Raw genomic sequence first — 23,200 nt, 5'->3', positions numbered from 1 at the left:
CCAGTCATGTGAACCTGGCTTTGACAACCAGTGTTTTCAGGCAATTAAAATGCCCTTCATTGTCGATAACTAATTTAGCTCTTACTGAATCCTCAGGTCTACACTTTTGCATGTGCTCTGCAGCTTGCCTCTCAGTTGGTGTTGTAAACCATGAGTTTAAGGCTCAGAGGGATTTGGGTTTGAATTCAAATCCCTGCCCTTAATAGCCATTGTTACCCTGGTCAAGTTGTCTTTTCTAGGTCTTGTTTTCTTCATCTGTGAATGATGACATCACTGTCACATAAGGTGCAGAGAGTGCAGAGTACTATCATCCTTGCCAGTCATTTTTAGGTTTTCTGTCTATTGCCTCATATGCATTCACTTTAATCAAATCCCATTTAGCCCTGCCCTCCGCTGCTCTTGATCACTTCATCAGTGTCACATGTTTTGTGTGTTTGTTAGTCTTTCTTTGTCTCGATTGTACTCAGCATCCTAGTGTCTATCCTGCCTTTTCTCACAAGGCTGTCTCCTCCCTTCCTATGGCTTTGTGTGATGTCTATGGTCCAGATGTCTCCCAGCACTATCTCCGCATCCAGCCCCTCCCTTGACCTTCACACTCAGAGGTCCAGCTTCCTGCCTGGCACGTCTACTTGAGTGTCCTCAGAGACACTTCAAGTGTACTGAGTCTGAAGCAGACTTCTTCACATCCCTCTCACTCATTAAGACTGTTTTTTTTTTGTTTTTTGTTTTTTGTTTTTTTTTTTAATCTGCGCTATGGTCTGTGCAGTCATTAAACCTAGAAATCTGACAATTCTTATTTTTTCTATTTCCTGTTTCCTTTCATTTCTTCTTTTAGCACTAAGTTATTATCTCTCATCCTATTTTTTTCCAGACTCTTCTAACATGAGCAGTGATATTCAGGTGCCTGCATTTTACCCCACATGCTATGTTTTAATTAAACTTCCTTTCCTCACTTGAGTTAAATAAAGCTTATAGATATTAGAAAGAAAGCAAGCTCTACATATCTTTAAACCTAGTTTTGGAGGACATGTTTGCAATATAAAGGTGCCATTGGATTTTAATAAAATGCATATGAAGCATCTGTGCATTACTTAACATTTGCTCAAACCACACACAAAGCATCTGGCTTCTTCATAGCACTAAACACAGTACTCAGTTTGTCCCACAAACCCAGAGTTCTTTGATATTCCTAGGACAGTTGAGGACAAGACACCCAGTTCCTTTGTGTCTGTTGGGCCTCTCTCAGTCAACTCATGGAGACTCACAATAGCGTCTGGCTTGTCGCATACCCCTCCCTGTCCCTGCTCAGCTGCCCCTAGGGAGATGGTGGGAACACTGAGGCTGGCTCCGGCTTCACTACTCATGACACCTGCAAGATCTATGCAGAGCCTCATTGTTCTGTGTCCATCTTCCAAACCAGAAAACTGTTTCCAATCAGGCGAACACCTCTCTACCTTTTCTGACTTCATCTAAGCTACTGCAAATCCACTATTTATGTAGTAGCCAGAAATCTCAGTTTCGGTGTCCTTTTGATTTGAAGTATGTATGCTAAAAATCATACATAAAATGTGACAAGTTACTGTGAAATAAGCATTATCCAATGTGAGAAATAGAATGTGAGCATTGGAGTGATGCTATGCAGGGAACTGCTACCAGCCCAGTGGTTGAGCTGCCTTCCACAAGCTACTCATCAGAGAGCTAAGGAAATAAAGATTTGGGCAAGAAAACCCAAGTCTGAATCCTGACTCATGACTTGCTTCCCAGTGGCTTTTAACAACACAATTGATGTTTAAAAATGATAGTGTGTAGAGTGAAGAAAATGTCTCATCTCAGTCTAGATGAGAGCTCTGTTTGGTCTGCTCTCAGCCTTCCTGGGCTGAGGATGATGGCTCCCATCATGCTACACTATCACAGTGCACCAACAAGCCAGAGCACAGGATTTAGGAAGTGCTAATGCACAGACTGTTTTTTAACAATTAGTATTTCACACTGTTTAATGAATTAATTTTCAGCTGACATAGCATTTATACATAATTATTTCTTAGAGCATATATATATATATATATATATATATATATATATATATATATATATATATATATATACAGTGTCTATTGATCAAACTAGGGTAGTCCAACATTTTTATCCCCTTGAAAATAATATTCTTATTTTATTCTATCTTGTCTCTGTTTCTCTGCCTTACTCCTTGTGTGCTTTTCTTTGTCTGTCTCTTTATCCACTCCTACCTTGGTGTGTGTGTGTGTGTGTGTGTGTGTGTGTGTGTGTGTGTGTGTGGTGTGTGTATGTGTGTGTGTGTGTGTGTGTGTGTGTGTGTGTGTGTGTGTGTGTGTGATTTACTGGGAAATAACCCATATCTACCTAACTTGCAGTGAAGCTCAAGAACAGTCCCTGTGTCTGCTGGGATTGCTGGTGGTCATCGAATATGTCTCTTTCTCGTCTCGTTGCATGACAGCCTGTGGTGTTTGCCTTGCTATGGGTTACTTACTGCTTAGAAGATAATGTCCCCTAGGCCAGTGGGTGTTGCTGCTGATGACAGGAGTCTTATATATGGCTGGTAATAGTTTGTTATGTTTTTATTTTATTTTAAAGATTTAAAAAGATTTCTTTATTTGTTTTCTGTGTATGAGTCTTTTGCCTGAATGGATGTATGCAGACTACATGCATCTCTGATGCCCATAGAGTTCAGAAGAGGCCATTGTATCCCTGGGGATTGGAGAGTTACAGGCAGTTGTGGGCTATCTTGTGGTGCTGGGAGCTGGATCTGGGTCCTCTGCAAGAAGAGAAAATACATCCCTCCAGCCACAGCACACAGCTCTCTCTGTGTATGCTGTATTATCTTCTCCCATTTGTCCGATGGTTGAAGTCTGTGTTGACTGTCTTAATTGTTGTGAATCATGCTTTGTTACATTTAGGGAAGTCATGTATTTCTATAATATACTGACCTAATTTCCTTTGATGCATACTCAGCAGTGGATTGTACTCTGGATCACACAATATTTTATTATCAGGCTTCTTTTGAGGAATATCTATACATTCCCCTCAGTGCATATGTCCATTTACAGCTCTATCAACAGTGCATAAGAGTACCCCTTTCTCTGCAGCCACATTAGCTTTTATTATCACTTTTTGGGTTTTATTTTTTTGGCAATTTTTTTTTGTGGTACTGGAAAGAACACAGGCCTGTGCACACCAGGCAAATGCTGTGCTACTAAGATACATACCCAGCCTCTTTTGCTGACAGTTGAGATGACATCTCATTTTCATTTTGGTTTGCATTCCCATAGTGATAATGAGCATTGTTTATATATTTTTTGGCTGTTTGTAGGATTTAAAAAAATATAGTCAGATAGTCAATCCTTTTAATAGACTTAGTTGTTTTTGCAACTTTTGCGGTTTTGGGCTCCATACATACTGTCAGCCAAGTAGTTTTCATTTTTCACATTTTCCTGGTTGTCTTCCTAGTCTTGATTGTTTCCTTTATGTGAAGAACTGTCTTACTTTGATCCGATCCCTAGGCCTATGTGTTAAGCAGTTGATGTACAAGTTAGGGGCTAGGAGGTGGTGGAGCATCTAAGAGGTGGGGCCTAATGGAGAACATTTTAGGAGATGGTACCTTTGAGAGGGATAGTGGAACCTTGGCTTCCTCCTTACTTTTTTTTCAAAGTCTCTTTTCTATTATGTGTCTGTGGCAATCTGTTGTCTCACCATGAACCTAAAGATATGGGCCAATAGATTATGAACTGGAATTTACCCAACATTTCTTCTTCATAAGCTAATTTAGGTATTTCATTGCCGTGAAGAACACCAAATAACACTCTTTTTTGGTTTATTTTTTGGGGTCCTATATGAAAAATCTTTGCTTGTACCACATCTTGAAGAATTTTTCACTGTGGCTTGACTTTCTTTACTCACCTCTCTCCTCTCCTCTTTCTCTTTCCATTCATTTTATTCATCCTTCTTTCCTTTCTCCCTTGGTCCCTTTCTTATTTTTCCTCCATTCCCTTCTTCCTTCTTTCTTTCTTTTCTTCCTTCCATCTTTGCAGACCTATGATACTTTGGATTGTCCTACGGTACACTGTAAGATACAGGAGTAAAGTTTGATCTTCTGCATCATAGGCATCTTATGTACTGAAGCAGATGTCTTTTATCCATTGTGCATTTGTTGCACTTTTCCTAGACAGCTAGCTGCAGATGCTTGAATTTATGTCTTAAGTCGGTATCTGTTCCATTAGTCTATGTGTCTGCTTTTATGCAAGTGCCATGTTTTCTTGACAACCAAAGCCTCTTAGTGACTTTTGAAGTGAGATAGTTTAATGTCTTCTGCTTTGTCCTCTTTGCTCAAGGTTGCTCTAGTTGTACATATTTGTGGTTTTCTACTTCTGTGAATGCTATCACTGTTGTTTTGATAGAGGCTTCTTGTGGTGATGGCACTGCAGATCACTGTGGGCATGTGGAAATCCACGGACATAGATGTGTTTCCGTCCTCCTGGCTGGCTCATCAACCTCAGCCACTTTCTCTTAGTAATGTCTTTGTTATGTCCCACAAGTCTGGGCAAATACTTTTATTTGTTTTGACAATTAAAAATTTTCCCTAGTTAATTTCTTCTTTTATCAATTGGTTTTCAGATGTTGCTTAATTTCCTTGCATTTGTATCACTTCAGCAGTTTTTCTTATTGATTTCTAGGTGTAGTTCCTCGTGGTTGGCATAGATACTTGCTGTGATTTCAGTTGTTGTTGGTTTTTTTTTTTGGTTGTTGTTTTGTTTTGTTTTTTGAGACAGTTTTTGAGACAAGGTCTTGCCCTGTGGTGAGGCTGGCCTCATCCTTCATAGTTCTTCCACAGCTCTTGAATTCTGCGATCGCAGGTGCGGGCAAAGCTTGTGCCACCACATGTAATTTAAAACAGACCTGGGGCTCTCTGCTCAAGGGTTCACGCGTATTGTTTGCTATAGACTCAGTTTCTGGTTTCTTTTTTTTTTTTTTTTTTTTTTTTTCTTTTAAATTTTTTTCAGATGTTATTTATTTTTTTTTTATTATTAATTTATTCTTGTTACATCTCAATGGTTATCCCTTCCCTTGTATCCTCCCGTTCTTCCCTCCCTCCCATTTTCCCCTTACTCCCCTCCCCTATGACTGTTCCTGAGGGGGATTACCTCCCCCTCTATATGTTCATAAGGTATCAAGTCTCTTCTTGGTAACCTGCTGTCCTTCCTCTGAGTGCCATCAGGTCTCCCCCTCCAGGGGACATGGTCAAAGGTGAGGCACCAGAGTATGTGAGAAAGTAATATCCCATTCTCCACTCTACTGTGGAGAGTGTTCCGTCCATTGACTAGATCTGGGTAGGGGTTTAAGGTTTACCGCCTGTATTGTCCTTGGCTGGTGCCTTAGTTTGAGCGGGACCCCTATGCCCAAATCTGCCTATCATAATGTTCTACTTGTAGGCTTCTAGGACCCTCTGGGTCCTTCTACTTTGCCTTTCTCCCATGATTCTCTCATCTAGAATCCCACTAGAATGTCCTCTCCTCTGTCTCAGTTTCCTGGTAAGTGAAGGCTTTCGTGGGACATGCCCCTTGGGCTAGTATGCAGATATAAGTGAGTATATACCATTTGAGTCTTTCTGCTTCTGGGTTAACTCACTCATTATGATCATTTCTAGCTCAATCCATTTATCCACAAATTTCGGGAAGTCCTTGTTTTTAATAGCTGAATAGTATTCCATAGTGTATATGTACCACAGTTTCTTTATCCATTCTTCTATTGAGGGACACTTCGGCTGTTTCCATGTTCTGGCTATTATGAATAAGGCTGCTATGAACATGGTTGAGCAAATTTTCTTGTTGTGTGCTGAGATTCCATCTTACACCCATCAGAATGGCTAAGATCAAAAATTCAAGCGACACCACATGCTGGCGAGGATGTGGGGAGAGAGGAACACTCCTTCATTGCTGGTGGGAATGCAAACTAGTACAACCACTTTGGAAATCTATCTGGTGCTATCTCAGAAAAATGGGAATAGGGCTTCCTCAAGACCCAGCTATTCCACTCCTTGGAATATATCCAGTTTCTGGTTTCTTAATTTTCTATGTGAGGTCACCATTCTTTGACAGACCGTGGAACATGTTGGTTAACAAAGCTGCTTATTGCTGAGGTATTTATTCCTGTCCTCATTGGCTTTGTGTTAATTCTTGTGACACTTTGGTCACTTCAGCTGTCTTAGTGCTAGATGGTGCTGTAAGTAAGAAAGTTTGGCTACATGTATGTGATTGGTGTGTTGTCAAGGTTCGGTAACAACCAAGGAGTGGGTACCAAACAAGAATCAGTCCAAAAGATGCAGTTGGTAATGATGTTCAAAATGAACTTGGAGTTCTTAAAAGGTTCATTTACACTCATGGACCTTCACCAGGGCAGGCTCACAGGTCTTACCCAGTCATGAGTCTGTGATCAAGGGCTCCAGGAAGCTGCCTGGTTCTCTGCCTCAATTATTGGAGGGACTGGGTTGAGATTCCTGTATCATGACTTGGTACTCACCTTTCCTTTCTTCCCTCACGGAGACATTGGTCTATCTGCTGTGCTTCCTGAGGCCAGGGATAGGTAAGGTGGGCAGTACCTCAGCCAGTAAAGCTGACAGGAAGCTTGGCTGCTTCTGAGTCTCATGGCTTCAGGAACCTGCACAATCTTGGGTATGTGCCCCAGGCCCATTCCACAGCTGGGGGTGTACAGGGTGAAACACGAGACTTTCCTACTGGGGCAGGTCCAGAGACTGTTTGTAAACACTGGCCAGGGCACAAGGTGTCCCTGGATCCTGCCTGATTCTGGGTTTCATTGTAGTCAGCCTGCCCCTCCCAGTTCCAAGTTCTGCTTTTACTTGTCCATTCTACTCCAGCAGCTGTAGGTTCTGCCTCTGGTGTGCGGTGCTGCCCGAAGCTGCGGAGAGGTGCTTCTGTAGAAAGAGGGACTTGCTCCCCTGGCCAGTGTGAAGCTGGGGCAGAGGGTGCGTTTGGGTGGGGTGGGGCCTTGGGGGTATTGAGAGAAACACCGACCTCTGGTTCTCAGTAGAGCTTGTCTGGTATTGGTTGTACATTTAAAGCCTGGACTCAACTTCCTTTCTCTCCTCAAGCAGGTGATGTTCCCAACTGTCCTGCTAGTGTGTGGAACAGAGTGAGTAGTCATGTGAGTAAGTCTTCCTATCTTGTCATGCCACTCCCTCTAAAAACAGGTGCCAGGATCACTCGCCTAGCCTCCTTGGATTGTGTGAAGATACTTTGGTGTTTGAGTAACTTCAACGTGATGCTTCTGTGGAGAGATGATTGGCGAAAGGTCTTACTCAGCTGCCATCTTGCTCTGTAATGCTCTGGCTGTTAGTTTAAACTTCTACTTCTTCCCTTTGGCACTACCAGGGGGCTGCAAAAAGAACATTTAATTGAAATCATACATAGTTTTAGGATTTTCCTTTGGTAAATAATGGCTACTTATTTTTAGATGGAAATTTTATTTTTCCTGTTTTTTTTTTTAATAAGGAAAATAATGGTAATATTCAAGCATTTATCTGGAATCCTCTGGTCAACCAGTTCAAAATATTTTAATACTTGCTTCTTTTCTGCAAGAATGTGTGTGGCAAGAGCAAGGCCATTCCAGGGCAGGCTGGCCTTGCACGAGCTTCTGCCTGGAGCTGCTGGGAACAGCTTGACTGAGGTGTTTGGATTTCTAGTTCTTTTTTTTCTCCTCTGAATTTCCTCATTTGCTTTTCTGGGTGTTAGAATGATGCTGGTACATAGGAGCATGACTTCTATATATTATCTATTTTCTGGTAGAGATGTAAAATCTATGTTTCTGCTTGTATTAAGTTATCTTTGCTTCATAAAAAAATGCCAAGATGAGTTTTCAGTGTGACGAACCATACAATGTGTCCCGTAGGCTTATAGAAAGAGAACGCGGCTAAAGCAGAGGAATAGCACAGTCACAGCCAGCAGCAGCGAGCGATCTCGTCAGTGACTGTTACTCAGGCTTTAGAAGAAAATGAATTCATTTCAGCCATTGGGTGTAACCTGTGGCTGACAGCTGATCCACCCATCTGAGCACTCAAACTTGCTCACACACAAATACAAAGCCTGCTTTTAACTTAGTTTATAAGAGACTGTAAAATAAAACATTTTCAAGGTTGAACTGCATACGTCGACTTTTTTTATTCACACAAGTATTCAATCATATTAAAAATCCCCCAAACTATTCTGTTGTTTTGAAATGTTTGTTTCACCAAAGCTGTTAAATAGTTCTTTCTATTTAATCACATTCCTTTTGAACTCTAGAGAAAATATGATATATATATATATATCATATATGTCATATATCATATATGTGAGTGAGTATATATATATACACTCACGTTTTACAGAGAGAAATGCTACAGCTGTGTCCATATGCAGTCACATCATTCGTAGGATAAGCTGTGAAGAGTCACCTTTGCCGTTCTAATGAACACTTGCATTTTCCGTAGGGATGGAGTATTTACAGTTGCCATCTTTTTTACTGGGTAGCAGACTACTCCAAGAGCACGTGTTTTGTCCTCCAGATAGCTTGAAGACCTCATGCTATTTAATAACAGAGGGACCAGGAGAGGCAACATATTTACGTACGTGTATTTGGCAAAGCAGCAGATCACCTGCTATTGTTGACTGAAGCGACAACAGTGCACATTTATTGAACTATTGCTGCAATATGTACAAAACTTATTTACTCTTCATAATGAGGGACGCAGAAATGAAATCAAGATATTTCACGACCTGATAGGTGTGGGTGAAGGCCTGTGGACCTGGACTCAGGATCGTGAAGACTCTGAGAGTCAAAGCTTTGGCACTTACTTGCAGACTATTGGTGGAAGAGTGGCCTATAAAATAGTGGGAGAAAGAGTCTGGGTGGTATGTGTGTGTGTGTGTGTGTGTGTGTGTGTGTGTGTGTGCACGTGTGCACGCGCACATGTGTGCCTGTGAGTATGCATGCACGTCTGCTCATACATGTGTAGCTATTTAGTCTTCTGCAATGAAAACATTTTATTCTTTTTACATACCAGATCTCACATACTGAGATTTCTCATGTTGGGAAATACAAATGCCTCAGGAGCTAATGGAATCCTTTATCATGCCTCCCAGATCATAAGCAAGAGGCGGAGGTGCAGATATAGCTGGCCGCTGTGAAACACAGCCTTGTAGATGTGTTTTCTGCTCGAGCAGCCCAGGGATTTAAGTAGGCGTGACACTAATAGGATTTAAATGTCTTGCTGTTTGTTTGTCTACTTCAGATGATATAAATAATTAAGTTGTTGAACCAACTTTTAAAGGCCATAAAACAGAATTACAATAAGACTTGTCAAAGGCATATGTATTATGTTTGTTTTCAGTTTACAAAAGCCTGGATTAGTATAGTTAGAAAGTTTTTATGGAAACAAACTGATTTAAAACTGAAAAAAGCTTATAGAAGAGTATATGTAAAATATATACATGTATAAACTATTAATCCACCCGTCCATTCAGCTGTGTTTTGTAGTACTGGAGTTGAACACTTGGCCTTGTTTATATTAATTTAGGGCTCGATCACCAAAACTTGTCCATAGAATTTAGTGGTGAATGCTGGAAAAGTACCCTCCCATTGATGCATATTACGTTTTTGAAACGTGACCCCAGTAAGCTGCTTAGACTGGCTGTAATGTTGTCATGCTTGTGCCTCAGCCTCCTGGACAGCTGGACCACAGGTGTGTACCACTCACTGTGTTCAACTATTTATCTAGCCCATAAAAATACATTTATATGTAAAATAAACAAAATTACAAGGTGAGAAAATGTTATCAATATATAAAAGCTGTTATGTGTCATAAAGTGGGGATTCATCCTCAGTAATCTGGCTTGTTAAGGTAGGGCTTTAGTGCTTAATACTTTTATGTGTGTTATTTGTAAACCTCACTCTGGTTTAACCAGGAATGAGACTATGTCTGCTGAGCGTGATGTCAGACTTGGGGCAAAGGTCATGTTAGTGTCCTAATTCATGCATTCCTCAGGAGAGAAAACTGCATTTCATGCATAACATAGAAGCAAGCTGGTAGGTACCTTAAAAATGCTGGGCTCAAATACAAATCGTTGATAATTTAAAAGGAACACAGAGGAAAAGGAACACATTTTTCTGGTGACAAAGACTACATTGATCTCTACAGTTGTGAATGTATTTCCTTTCTCAGTTTGGCTAGAGTGAAGTGCCCACAGGAAATATGTTCCAGCTTCCTCTGGTCTTCGCTGTGGACTCAAGCTACAGAATCAGGCTGTGCATTGGACTGTGGGTTCTCAGGGTTGACTTTGCCCTCAGTGCCCCATTGTCTATCTGTGAGACTCTGAACACGTGTCTCATCCTCCAGGAATCTCACTTTTCTCACCTGCACAGTGAGAAAATTAGAGTCCATGCCTACTGTGGCCAGCCAGCAAGTCAATGCACTGGTGAGGTAACACATGGGAAGCCCTTGGACCAGAGTTCCGGCACCCAGTGAGTGCTCACACCCATGCCGATTACTTCAGACAGTCCGGGCGCGCTGTTGACAAAGTTTTCGTAAGAAAACTGAGACTGTCCAGAGTTTTCAGGGGTGCAACAGTGTATGACAATTTCTAAATGTCTGATGGATGAGCTGGAGAAGTAGAGAAGCCCTCATCTAACAAGGTGCGGCCACTGTTGCTTTGTTAACGACAGGGGAAGAGATTAAATAGCACCTTGAAGCAGAGGGCCAACTTGCTGTGCTACTGATATCCAAGGCCGAATTTTTGGGGGAGAATATGACAGTGGCTATGCTTGGTGAGGTGGCCAGATGAGACACTACAAAAGGACCATTAACGTTGATTAACTTAGCCTTTTTAAAAAAATCAGTAAATGTAAAATTATTTCATAAGAACTGTTACTAGAAACAGGACTATAGGCTGCTGTGAACGGTAAACGTCTGTTCTAACAGACCAGCGCTAGGACCGTAAATGGGAGTGTGCTTATCACCGCCCACAGTTTCCCAGGCATGGATGCTTATGTCTTGCTGCCTCCAGGGAGGTGTACTTCATGCCTCATGCATGGCTAGCTCTGCTCAAGAATCCCTTAGGGTATCTGTGCCATCTGTGGTCTGCGCATCATGCATCGCGTATCACATACCTAACTCTTAACAACAGCGCCGTGGAGCTCATTGTCGGTGACACGTGAAGAGGTGGGTGATTACAGAGCTTGAACAGTGGAGTGCACTTTTTAAACCCACGTTTTTGTAATTTCCCATTCACAGCCCTCCTGCCCCAACCGCGACATTTACACAATAAGCCTGGGTTTTTGATTTACAGAACTGAGAGTGAACACACTGATTTTTTTTTTAATACACCGAGCTTGTGGTAATTTGTTGTAGCAGCCACAACAACAAACTTTGACAGGGATTGCATCGTAGAGGAGACACACTAATAACTGCTAGCAATGCTGACCAGCCGTCTGGTGTATTAGTGAAGGGGAGGGCAGCAGCTGGTTGCTGTTCTGTACAGTGTTAGGGCTTCTGAGAGCTGGTTACTAACGGTAACTAAGGCCAGAACAGACATCTTGGAGACACTGAGGTTTATGAGAACATATGACATTGATGCAAGAGTTAGTTAGCTATGTCTGTGGAGTGAGGAACACTTGAAATCTGGAGCCTATCTGGTATATTTAAGAAAACACAAACAAATGAAAAGTAAAACCAAGACAGATTTAGCCAAAGTAAAGGCAGGAGAAAAATATTAGTCATAGTTGCTTTCACAGCCATTGCAAACTCTACACTTAGCAAGAAAAAAATGATTTTTAAGTCACCTAGAACTAATTTTGTGATCATCTTGTCATTTCAGGAAAATAGCTTTCAATAAACACTATTCTCAGCTGGGCAGTGGTGGCGCATGCCTTTAATCCCAGCTCCTGAGTGGCAGGGGCAGGTGGATCTCTACAGTTCTTGGCCAGCCTGGTCTACAGAGTGAGTTCCAGGACAGCTAGGATTACACAAAGAAACCCCATCTTTGAAAAACCAGAAATCAACGAAATAAATAGAAAGAAAGAAAGAAAGAAAGAAAGAAAGAAAGAAAGAAAGTTCTCGACATAGTAAGGTGGGCATATGCCTTGTTAACTTCAAAACACGATCAGCACAGATGACAGAAACAAGTGGGCATATCACGTCACTACAAACAAAAGAATTCCATGTTTTTTTTAGGCTACTTTAGCTTTTTTAAAAATATATTTTATTAATTTATTCATATTACATCTAAATCATTATCCCCTCCCTTGTATCCTTCCATTCCTCCCACTCTCCCATTTCCCCTTATTCCCCTCCCCTATGACTGTGACTGAGGGGGACCTCCTCCCCCTGTATATGCTCATAGGGTATCAAGTCTCTTCTTGGTAGCCTGCTAGCCTTCCTCTGAGTGCCACCAGGTCTCTCCATCCAGGGGACTTTTTTAAAAATTGTATTTATTTATTTACTTATTTTAATTTTTCAAGAGAGGGTTTCTTTGTGTAGTCCTGGCTGCCCTGGACTCACTTTATTGGCTGGCCTCAAACTCATAAAAATCCCCCTGCATCTGCCTCACCAGTGCTGGGATTACAGGCATGTGCCGTCATGTCTGGCTTTCTTTTATTTTTAGTAAAAAGGTAATAACAGTTGTAGAGATTTATGAGGTACAGTGGTGTTCTTTAGCACATGGACATAATGTGCACTATTTTGTCAAGTGATTAGATTTCTGCCATTTCAAGCATTTGTTTCTTTATTTTGCATTGAGACCATTCAAGACTTTTTATAATCTGTTGTTATGATAGTCACCGTACTGTGTTGTACACTGCAATAGAACTTGTATTGTAGAGAGAACTAACCCAGTTTCTCATAGATTTGGGATGTAAATACATAAGCAACCAATTCAAATCTGAGTAAGTTTCCTTCAATGATTTGCTCTTTTATTTTTTTTAATACAATTTCAATTGTTTTCAAGTCAAAATGTGATAATCTTGTTGAGAATGTTTCTTAATTTTTTTTAAAGCACACACTTCTGGGTGATGGGACACCCATTTGGTATCATCTACATGACGATTTGATGGATTTGAAATTATGCTGATTCTTTTTGTGAGACTAGGATATCAAAAACAGTTTTGGTTGGCATAGCATGCCCTTCTGGAGTAGCTGTCCTGGAAAGGGAAAGCCACAGGCACACAGCAGCTGGAGCCAGCACAGGGCTGACCCAGTGGTTATTTTGTATTCCAAGTACCTTGGGCCTTTCAACTAGAGCAGGGTTTACCCAATGTGTTTTCCATTCCACACCCTGGATGCGATTAAATTCTAAAATCACCTGCAGATGTGGTGTAATTGTGAGTTCAACTTCACTTTCTTCTTGTGTTGTATTTGGATTATGTTTATCATGCCTGTTCTATCAATGATATCTTACTCATTTAAAATTTGGCAAAAACAACCTATGCAAACTCCAGAAACTGTAGCTAGAAACTTTTCAAGCTAAATAAACAAACATTTGTTGACTCCATGAATAGACTAGTGTTAGAATTAGCTTGGTGGGGAGATGTGTTTTTTGCCTTGCCTGGCTCCCGTTAACTTTACTTTTTACAGCTTATGAGTCTGATCTGATAGGAAGTGAAGGCATTTCAGGGTCCTGCAGTGTCAACAGAAGGGGTCTAGAAAGCACTGTCTTCAAGGGGTGCCTTGTGAGCCCTAGATTCCGCAGGTCTACTCAACTGAGTCTTCTGTTATCCAAGTTGTCTGCTGTGGACAAACAGGCTCCTCTTTTGTCTACTTCTGGTGATGTGTACGGAGTGCCATGCTGTTCGGATTCCTAGCCACTTACAGGGTGTAAAGGAGAGGTTGCCTACAGTAGGCTAAGGCACAGGATTGGAGGAATGTCTTAGGTTCTGCCAGAGAAATATGTGTTATATGTCTCTCTATAGCTATATATCTCCAGTGGCATCCGATCAGATCTAATTGTTCAAGACTTTCACTGCATAGCCACTTGCAGAGCATCTGTCTTTACCCATTAAAACATTCAATCAGCTCTTAAGAAATGAACAGTGACCAGGAGTAATAAGATACAACATACATATCCATCTTGAAACACACAGTTTTAACATTGGAAGAATGAAAATTATTTCTGTAATTATTTCATGGTCCAGATTTCAGCTTGGAAATAGGTAAAAGGGATATCTGGGTAAGGCTGGAGAGAGAAGAGGGTTGCTGGATAGGCCTTACAGTATAGACAAGATTTACACGTAGAGAGTTGATGTTAGGGTATTTCAGTAGTAGTAGGAGGAGTTGATGTGTGCATAGGCATGGATGTGAGAAAGTCTAGGGTGTATTTGGAAGGCAGTTAGGCTTGCCTGTAGGTGAAGATAAAGGGAAAAGGGCTGAGCCCTACAGTGGAGGAGGTCTTGTCAACTACAGAAAGAGAATACTACTGATGATTAATTAGAAATTATTGAAGGTGGTAACCCCAAATTTGAGTTTTAGAAACACTTTGTGTTGATTAACTGATGTGGATTAATTAATCACTCAACACTGTGTGGCATGACTTGAAGTAGGAGGAAAGAGGAACTGTGAAATGAGCATGGGGTGATCCAGCTGGTTTAAATAAGTGGAGCCCTGATCTCAGGCCATTGGAGTCGCTCCAAGGTTAGAAGACAGAGGCAAGAAGCCCTGCATGGCCACAGTTGGGATTTAGACATCAAAAGTCCCTGACAGCCCAAGTGTAGAAGTCTTAGGCAAGAGCCCATGACCCTATTGGGAGGTGGTGGCACCCTTTGCAGATGGAGTCCAGATAAAGGGTGATTGTAATATGCCTTCCCGGGAGCTATTGAAATTCTAGTTTCTCCCTTTTCCTTCTCATTGCTTCCTCGTCATCATAAGGGGAACACTGTACTACCTGCCCCCTTACCATGACGCAGGACCTCACCACAGGCCCAAACAGCATGGCCAATTTGTTATGAACTGAAGCCAAAACAAAACTTCCCGCAAGGTGGCTGTTTCTTATTTTTGTTATAGCAATAGAAAATAGAAAAAGGGACTTAGTTATCAGCAGAGTGATGACAAAAAAGCTAGAATCAGTTGCCCCTGGGAACTCAGCTCCAAAGTGTCTGTACCATAGGGAGAATATACCAAAGTTAATTGGATGTTTGTATGAGGTTAATCTTTTAGTTAGTGACATTTAGGTAAACCAAGCTGATCTCAACAATGTCAGCCTCTTCCAAACCAGTGGGGAAATGTAAACAGAACACAAGGATCAGCCTCCCCTGGCAGCTGGGGGTCCTCAGGCTGCAGCTGGAATATCATCCGCATCTCTGTCTGGTAGCAGTTGGATGGGAAGGTACTGTTGGTGCTTTTGGGACTCCAGTCTGTTAGGCTTTCATCTTCATCAGGTGAGTGAGCCAATTCCTTATCTTGTTTCTTCTTGTTTTACATATGGGCGTGCGTACTCGTGTGCACACACACACACACACACACACACACACACACACACACACACAGAGACACACACATATAGACACAGACACATAGACACAGACAAATACAGACACACGGACACACACACACACACACACACACACACACACACACACACACACAGAGACAGACAGACACACACACATAAACACAGACACACAGACACAGACAAATACAGACACAACGACACACACACACACACAGATAAATACAGACACACACACACTCACACACACGCACACAGACATGCACACATGCTCATATACACACACGCCGCATTGCTGGCTCTATTTCTCTAGACAGCTTTGGTTGATAGTCTTAGGGATGATTGTAGCTTATCTATCTCTTCCCCTTCTAACAGTTTCCATGTTACTCTCTTGGATGCAGATAAAACATTGGAAACTCAAAAGGGTCAGGTGACTTACGTAATACAATCAAGTATGCGGTTGATGACGGCACACTGACCTGCTGGTAATGTAAAAAAATGACAGAGATGTTCAGAATCTGTATCTAATTAAACCATTAACTGTGGCAGAGATGATGCAAGCAAGTAGATATGGAAGAGGGATTATGGAAGGAGACGTTTCTGTATGCTGATTATCCAGGGAGAGAAAAGATTTAACTGTAGAAAAGAACAAGTTTCCAAGTGTATAAAATGGTCTTATTTCTCAGGCATAACCTTGGACATCATTTTGGCAATAAATTGGTATGGCTAAGGTTTTCATAAAATGATGTTCTTTTGTTATCAAAGAAATCATACTCAGAAAGTATAATTCTTTTTACACATTTAAGAAAAAGATTTATTTTTAATTAAGTGTATATGTGTGTTGTGTGAGCACCAGGCTATGTACAAGTGAGTGCAAATGCCCAAAGAGGCCAGAAGAGAGTTTTTAAATTGCATAGAGCTGGAGATACAAGTGGTTGTGAACATTTAAAACATTCACCAAAAATGCTATGCTTTTGGTTTTCATTCTGAAAGTTTACAACAGGAACCTGTGTCATTCTTGCTATAGTAAAGTGTCAATAAGGAATGATACTTTGCTATAGTTGTATGAGGCATTTGGAAGATTTGAGAATCAGCTGGAAAATTCAGGCTGAAAATATCTCTTCTCTCAATATCTTCTCTCAATATTTTTCCAACCTTATTCTTTGAATGAATCAAGAGTAACTTTTTTGGTCTTCATTTATTCACTCTATACCATACCTTCAACTTCAGAAGCCCCACAAAGGTGCTTGTGTTAAAGGTGTGGTACCCGGCCTTGAAGCTACTGGGAAGTGGTGGGCCATATAGAAGAAGCCTAGTGGGAGGAAGCCAGGCCACTGCAGGTGTACTCAAAGCAAGCGAAATTGAAATGTCATGTTACTGTCATGAGTTTACTGCCCGTCTTTATTGTGCAATGCCAATTTAAAATATGCAAATAGAACACTTTACTTGATTTGAAAATCATCAGAACTTTGCAACTTTTATTCTGTGGCTCCTCTTTCCATTGTGACTCTGACTGGTTGGAGGAGAAAGACTCAAGACAGGACCACAATGTTTGGGAGGGAGCACAAGGGGCCCCATAGGCACAAAGGCCACAGTCAGCACTTAGAACATAGGGGTACTTATGAAGCCAGCACTGATTCTCACAGGGTGCTTAGGCTCCTGCTTACTGGTTTGTGGTGCATCTGTCCTTGTTGAGCCCCGTTGAGCTGCTAAGATTGCCCTCTCAGCACAGCACTGAGGGATGCCTGTGCTGGGCCTGGGCAGGGTTGTGGTGTGGTTACGGTACCAGGTATCTCTTAATTTATAGTCTCCAACACTCTAACTCATGCTTTATCGGCGACTTCTGAAAATGGTCAGGCCTCTGCTACAGTACTTAGGTGAGAGTGGTCTAGAGGCTCTTTCTCTCTTCCCTTGGCATGGAATTGCCACAGGGCATCTGTGGCCATGCTTAGACATCCAGCTTGAGACCAGCTCCTCCCCAGGGAAGAGTAGCAGCTGTTACTGGGTATGTGTGAGGAAGGAGGAAGAAGAATGTGTAGGGGCTTGAGATAGGAAGGCGCTGGGTGAGGAGCTATTCCAGGAGACACGTCTGGGCAAACAGGGTTGTAGTGAGATGGGATTCCTGGCTCCTGGCCCATGCTCTATTGTTCTGCTGGTGCTTACTCACTGTACACAAACTTAAAGGGGAGATGGTAAAGACGTCAGGATGGGGGCTTTACCGTGCTGACTTTAAACAGAGCAACCATTGGTCTCCATGCTCAAGGAGATTGTGTGGGATGATTGATTGCCAAGAACATACAATTTGCCAGAGACTCTAATGCCCAATAAAGGATTCTATTTGCTTTATAGAGCTGTGTAACCAAGTGCCACAAACTTACACACAGAAGTACACACAACATAAGCTGGAGCTGGGGATGTAGGTTAGTGGTGTGGTACCCAACACATACAAAGCTCTGGATTTCATGTTGGCACTGTGCATGAGTCCACACCTGAATCCCTGGCACTTGAGACATGGAACGGGAGGATCAGAGCTCAAGGTTATCCTCAGCTCCATGGTGAGTTTAAGGAAAATCAAAACTTTAGTGTCTCGTATGGTGGCAGGCTAGAAGCCCAGAGTGATTAGCAACCTAGTCAGCAAGGTTAGGTTCTCTGAGAGCTGCTGGGGGAGCTGTTCCCTGCTGTTTGCCGGCCTGGGGATCCTGGGTTGTCCCGGCTGCCGGGTGACTCCACCATAGTCCTACCTCTGGACTGGCATCAACTGATTTTTCACACGTGTGTGGAATTGTCTGTGTTACACCTTCACAGGGTTATCTATGGGTAACAAACCTCAGTCATATTGGACTGGAAGTTGTATTCCAGCATGGCCTGGCTGTAGTTACATCTGCAATAACTCTTGCCAGAATTACAGTAGCAACCTCCTTCCTCATTGTTTCTAGTCTCATTCGACTCTTGTCTGACCTTCCCAAGCAGCCAAATTGACTGATAGTATGCCAACCATGAAGCACATTGACCAAATTCGTACTCGTTTTCCCACACACGATGATGGTATGAAACCTAAGGAAATTACCAGGTTCCTTAATCCTTGTTTTCTTTTTTGCAATGATGAAAAGGCACTATATGGCTGTCCATACCACAGCCTTGTCACAAGGATTAAGTAGTGTAAAGTGTCTAGAGCTCTGTCCATGGTAGGTGTTGATATGTCTTCCTATAGCACCATAGGATTTTATTGGTCCCCCATTTACAACTGAAACACATTCCCATCCCTCCAAACAACTTCTTGGACTCTTAGTCCATGAGAGGATAATATTTTTGAATATTAACCGTGTTTGGGAAAGCTATTAAACAAATGTTTAACAGAATTCTTTATTGCAAATAATTAATCGACGTTGTCAATCTTCCAGAAAGTGGATAATGATCTATGGGCCCGTCTGAACTCTAGTCCCTTTGGGAAATACTATGTAGAAAGCACTCTTGTCAACTCTGACCTACTTACTTAACCTAGCTTCTAGACCCTTCCCAGTCTACACAGTTACTTCTCCCCCAGTTTCACCTCCATTCCTCACCCTTTGAAGTTTTGCTTCAGTCCACACCCTTAGCTTCTGAAATCTGTAGGACTTCACACAGGATTGTCTTCATCTTTCATAATCTTGCCCCAGTCGCTCCGACAACAACTGACTGCTAGTCAGTCTTCAGGGATCAAGAAAGTGCAGTACAAGAAAGATTGATGTCTATGTTGTTACAGGCTGTCGATCTGCAGTCGTTACATGATTGGCAGCTTTATATACTATGGTAAGTCCTCAGGAGCAAATGAATAAATGAGTGAGTTAACGAAGTGGCTTAAACACAGATGTATGACCCAACCAGAAAGAAGCTGAGTAAGTTAGCTTCTTGAACAGCCGGAACATAATGAGCAAAGCAAGTCTGTCTGACCAGACAGGCTGGTGCTCTTCCCGAGTCTTCAGGCAGCCCCAGCTTCAGTGAAAACACAAAGTGCTGTCCTTTACATCCAAGGCTTCTGCTGAGAACTAAGCCAGAAGAAGGGCAGACATCTGCATTGTTTTGGTTTGAGCACAGAAGGTTTTGCAATATCCAACCCGCATTCTTTCACAATATCTCAGACCATCCATGCCGTTCTTTTTGTTGTTGTTAACTATTTATTGTGTAAAAAGGCTAGGAGATAAAAAGAAACTAAAGTTGAGAAGAAGTTGAATAGAAAGGCATTTCAGAGGACTGGGGAGATTATTCAACAGTGCAGGCACTCATCACCAGCTCTAATGGTCTGAATTTGATCCCTGAGATGCACATGGCAGAAGGAAAGAACCTACTCCCCCAAATTGTCCTTTGACCTTTGCATGCACCCTGTGATATGCTTATACCCATGTACCACACCCAGTCCCATACGCACACAAAGCACCTAAATAAGTGTAATTTTAAAATAAATATTTTTTAAAAGATAGATATTTTGGATCACCTGGCCTGGGTGTGTGTCCTGCGGGACATGCAGGAAGGTGTCCCGGATTGTTTTCATCCTCAAACGGAGGGGGCAGTGGGGCAGACAGCCCAATGGGCAGACTGCTCTGGACCAGAGATCTGGGTGTGGCGAGAAAAGAGGTGCTCACTGACTCGATGTCAACTCTTAGTGCTCATTTAATAGGGTCAGAACAACAGTGATTTCTTTTTCACAGTACTACATAAATCACGTTATTTTTACAATCTACTTTGCATCTCTTACTGGAATTTCTTCATTAGAATCCAATTTCTTAATCAAGACATAGTTCACCTGAGTGGTTTTTTTTTTGCTTGTCAAGACAATATTATTTTATTTTTTAAAAAGCCCTAAACGCCAACATATGTTCAGACTGTGCCTTCCACTTCCAACTTCTGCTTCCTTCAGAGGAGTCTATTGAAAACCCTCCCTAACCTTTTACCCATTCTTCCTCCTCTAACCTGGAACTTGGATCCTAGCCACTCACTCCAGAGCCCTGAATTTCTGTTGTTTTTACTGCCCAGTATGTGGTACTTGATCACACAGCTCTAGGAAGCTAACATATCCTTTACTAGGTAGTAAATCTATGGGTTAATTTTATTATGTTTTATAATTCACTACTCACAGTGTATTACATACATTACCTTTTATGTATCAAGTATTTACATAACAGAAATGAAAAAATAACTTGTAATTTTCATAATAACCAAATGGAAGCATGTTCCTTCTATTCATCTCAATGGCAAATTTCAATAAATTTTTGTAGGCAGTTTAATTAAAATAAAAAAAAACCCTCAATTTTCAACATTCCTTCTTGATTTTTATAGTTTTGTTTCTGTTTCCATGTCATGGAGTGTGCGCATTTTCTGTCTACGTTGCTTCATGTCTAACCCTGAGTGGTGACTGCTGAGCATGAGTTTCCTGTCCCCTTGAATGGTGACAAAGCTTTGTCTCCATGCAGTATCAAGAGAACACTAGTCATCCCAAACCCCATCACACACATACCCAGAATCATGCTCATCTCCCAGCAGAGCACACACAGTACAGGGCTCCATGCTTGCTCACACAGGAGTTATATCTGTCTGCTAGAAATAGCATCTGCAGAGGGCTAATTCTCACTGAATCTGTTGAACGGATGTGTCCATAAACAGCTTTATGTGTGTGTCAACTTCTCAGGTGCAACCATAAAACTAAATTACATTTTAGAAGGCTTTATCGGCCTCTCAGACTCTCCTCTTACATTTTGGTCTGACAGCTGTGCATTAGCCAGTCTTGGAGAGCTTTCTTTTTTGGCAATATGAATGGGGGATGGTGTCAGACTTGGGTGGCACATAGGCCTGGGAGAGTCATTTAAAGTTGTTAATTGTTTATTCTTTGATAGCAGCTTGCCCTGCTAACATTAATGTGTCTAGTTTGTTCGCTGTGTGTCTTGTTTAAGGAATGGGGTTGTAAAGGAGGAATTTCACTAACAGATGCAGAATAGATTGGAAAAAACTGATGCAATTTATGAAGTACTTTGAAATAAGGAATCACTATTGCTTTGATTTTATTAAGTGCTTCAATTTGACTCGAGTGGACGCGCGTGTTTATGCAGTGCCACGGCAACCGGTGTGAGATGCCCCTGTCTTCACGTGGCAGAGAGCCAAAGCTGAAATGCCGACTCTAGAATTTATTAATTCAAAGGTTTACAGAAAGCAGATGCTGTTCCAGTCAGGACAGAGGGGTGACGGAGAAGACCTCTGGGGAGGGTCATATCAGTGAGAGAAACACAAGGGAGACCGTCAACACGCTGCACTGTGACTAAGTGCTGTTAATCATTAAAGGAGAGAGTGGCACTCGTGCCACATTTCCAGTGTGGCTTATGACATGGTTGTTCTTTGGAAACTGGCCATCCAGGCACACTATTTTTCTGCTAATCAAAGCTTTCAGTTCTCTGATCATACCCAAGTAACAGTATAAACATGCTATGATAATATCAATTAAAAAATTCTCTGTCTCCACCACAGGGCGAAAGTGTGCGATTGGTCTTTTCTACAGTTAATGGCTAATTTATTTTATCTCGCTTTTGCACTTTATGATCCCTTTCAATTTTCAGGAATTTAGAAGCACCTTCTGGTTCTGGAATGGAGAAACGGATTTATGACAGTGTAGCGCTGTTTCTTCACACAGCTAGTGGCAGCGTTTTACCAAGTTCAGAACGGAAGTTAAGAGCAGTTAACAGAGTCACACAAGCATCGCGGAAACGACATGCTAACAGGTGCAGGGTGCTGTGTTAATAGCTGAAGGCAGTTACGGTGCAAAAAGCTCACGTTATACAAGTTCATCCAACACTATACATTTCTGGTATAACATGGCTTAAATGATTCTTAGTGGAAAACGAGTGTGTCTCTACTTGAACACAAATTGAGTTTTACAATATCCTTTGTTGTGTGATGTCATCAGAAAGTCTCTCAAGGACTTCTGTGCTCCCAAAAGGTCTCCAACACCAGACCAGTAGTGCTCAGGAATGCGGCTTGCACTTTCCCTTCATTTTCTTTAACTAGATGGACCTGCTCGCCTGTGAAGGTGGAGCCTAAGGCTGTTCTTACAGCTGCCCAGCACTTTTTTTTAAAAATTCACTCCCCAGGGAGTTCTGCCTCGAAATTCTCTTTCAAACAGGCAGCCCTTTCTCCCCATTTCCTTGCCCCTTTTTGGTTGCACTTGAAATGAGTTCATTCCTTTAAGCTGTCTCCAACAACCCCACATATCAGGGACTAGACATGCCTTGGCCCTCTTCACTCCTGTCTTGCAGCTTCAGAAATGGCCTCTTTCATTTGGAAATGAGTTTAAAGTAAAAACTTTCCGAAGCTGTCTAGTGGCTGAAAGCATCTGCTGCTGCTGGGTGGCCAAAACACCAGAGGAAAAAAGGGGCGGAGAGGAGAGAGACGAGAAAGGGGCGGAGGTCACCCAGCCCTCCACCCCGCTGAGGCTGCGAGCATCTCTAGGTGCCTTGGAGTCCAGGGCACAGTAGGTCCTGCGGTGATCCAGCGCGCACAAGGGACCTAGGGAGGTGCGAGAGGTGGAACCTGAGGTTGCGGCTGCGCGGGGCTGGGTGCGCCATGGCACAGGGAGCGCAGTGCTCTTCTGCTCCGGACACAGCCACTTGGTGGCCCAGGATGCCGAGGTAACCAGCAACCCGATGGCTGAATTCCCACGG

The 23,200-nt window shown here is 42.1% G+C and overlaps 1 protein-coding gene across 2 annotated transcripts in view; it reads left to right on the top strand.

The window, feature by feature from the left end:
- Window positions 1-6,918: 6,918 nt before the first annotated feature.
- The window catches only part of PTGFR (prostaglandin F receptor), a 54,133-nt gene continuing 37,851 nt past the window's right edge, over window positions 6,919-23,200 (top strand). The window contains exons 1-2 of one of the 2 annotated variants that reach the window (XM_084755777.1): window positions 6,919-7,012; window positions 7,142-7,191. The gene's annotated coding sequence lies outside the window, so the exon portion shown is untranslated. Of the gene's footprint in view, window positions 7,013-7,141; window positions 7,192-22,653; window positions 23,168-23,200 lie in introns of those variants that run through there. The other variant, XM_084755776.1, reaches the window with a different exon arrangement.

Source organism: Acomys minous (assembly GCF_964271855.1).
Source record: "Acomys minous genome assembly, chromosome: 14".
NCBI classification, from domain to species: domain Eukaryota; kingdom Metazoa; phylum Chordata; class Mammalia; order Rodentia; family Muridae; genus Acomys; species Acomys minous.
Note: the sequence above shows the minus strand (reverse complement) of the source record. Positions and strands in the feature narration are given on the sequence as shown.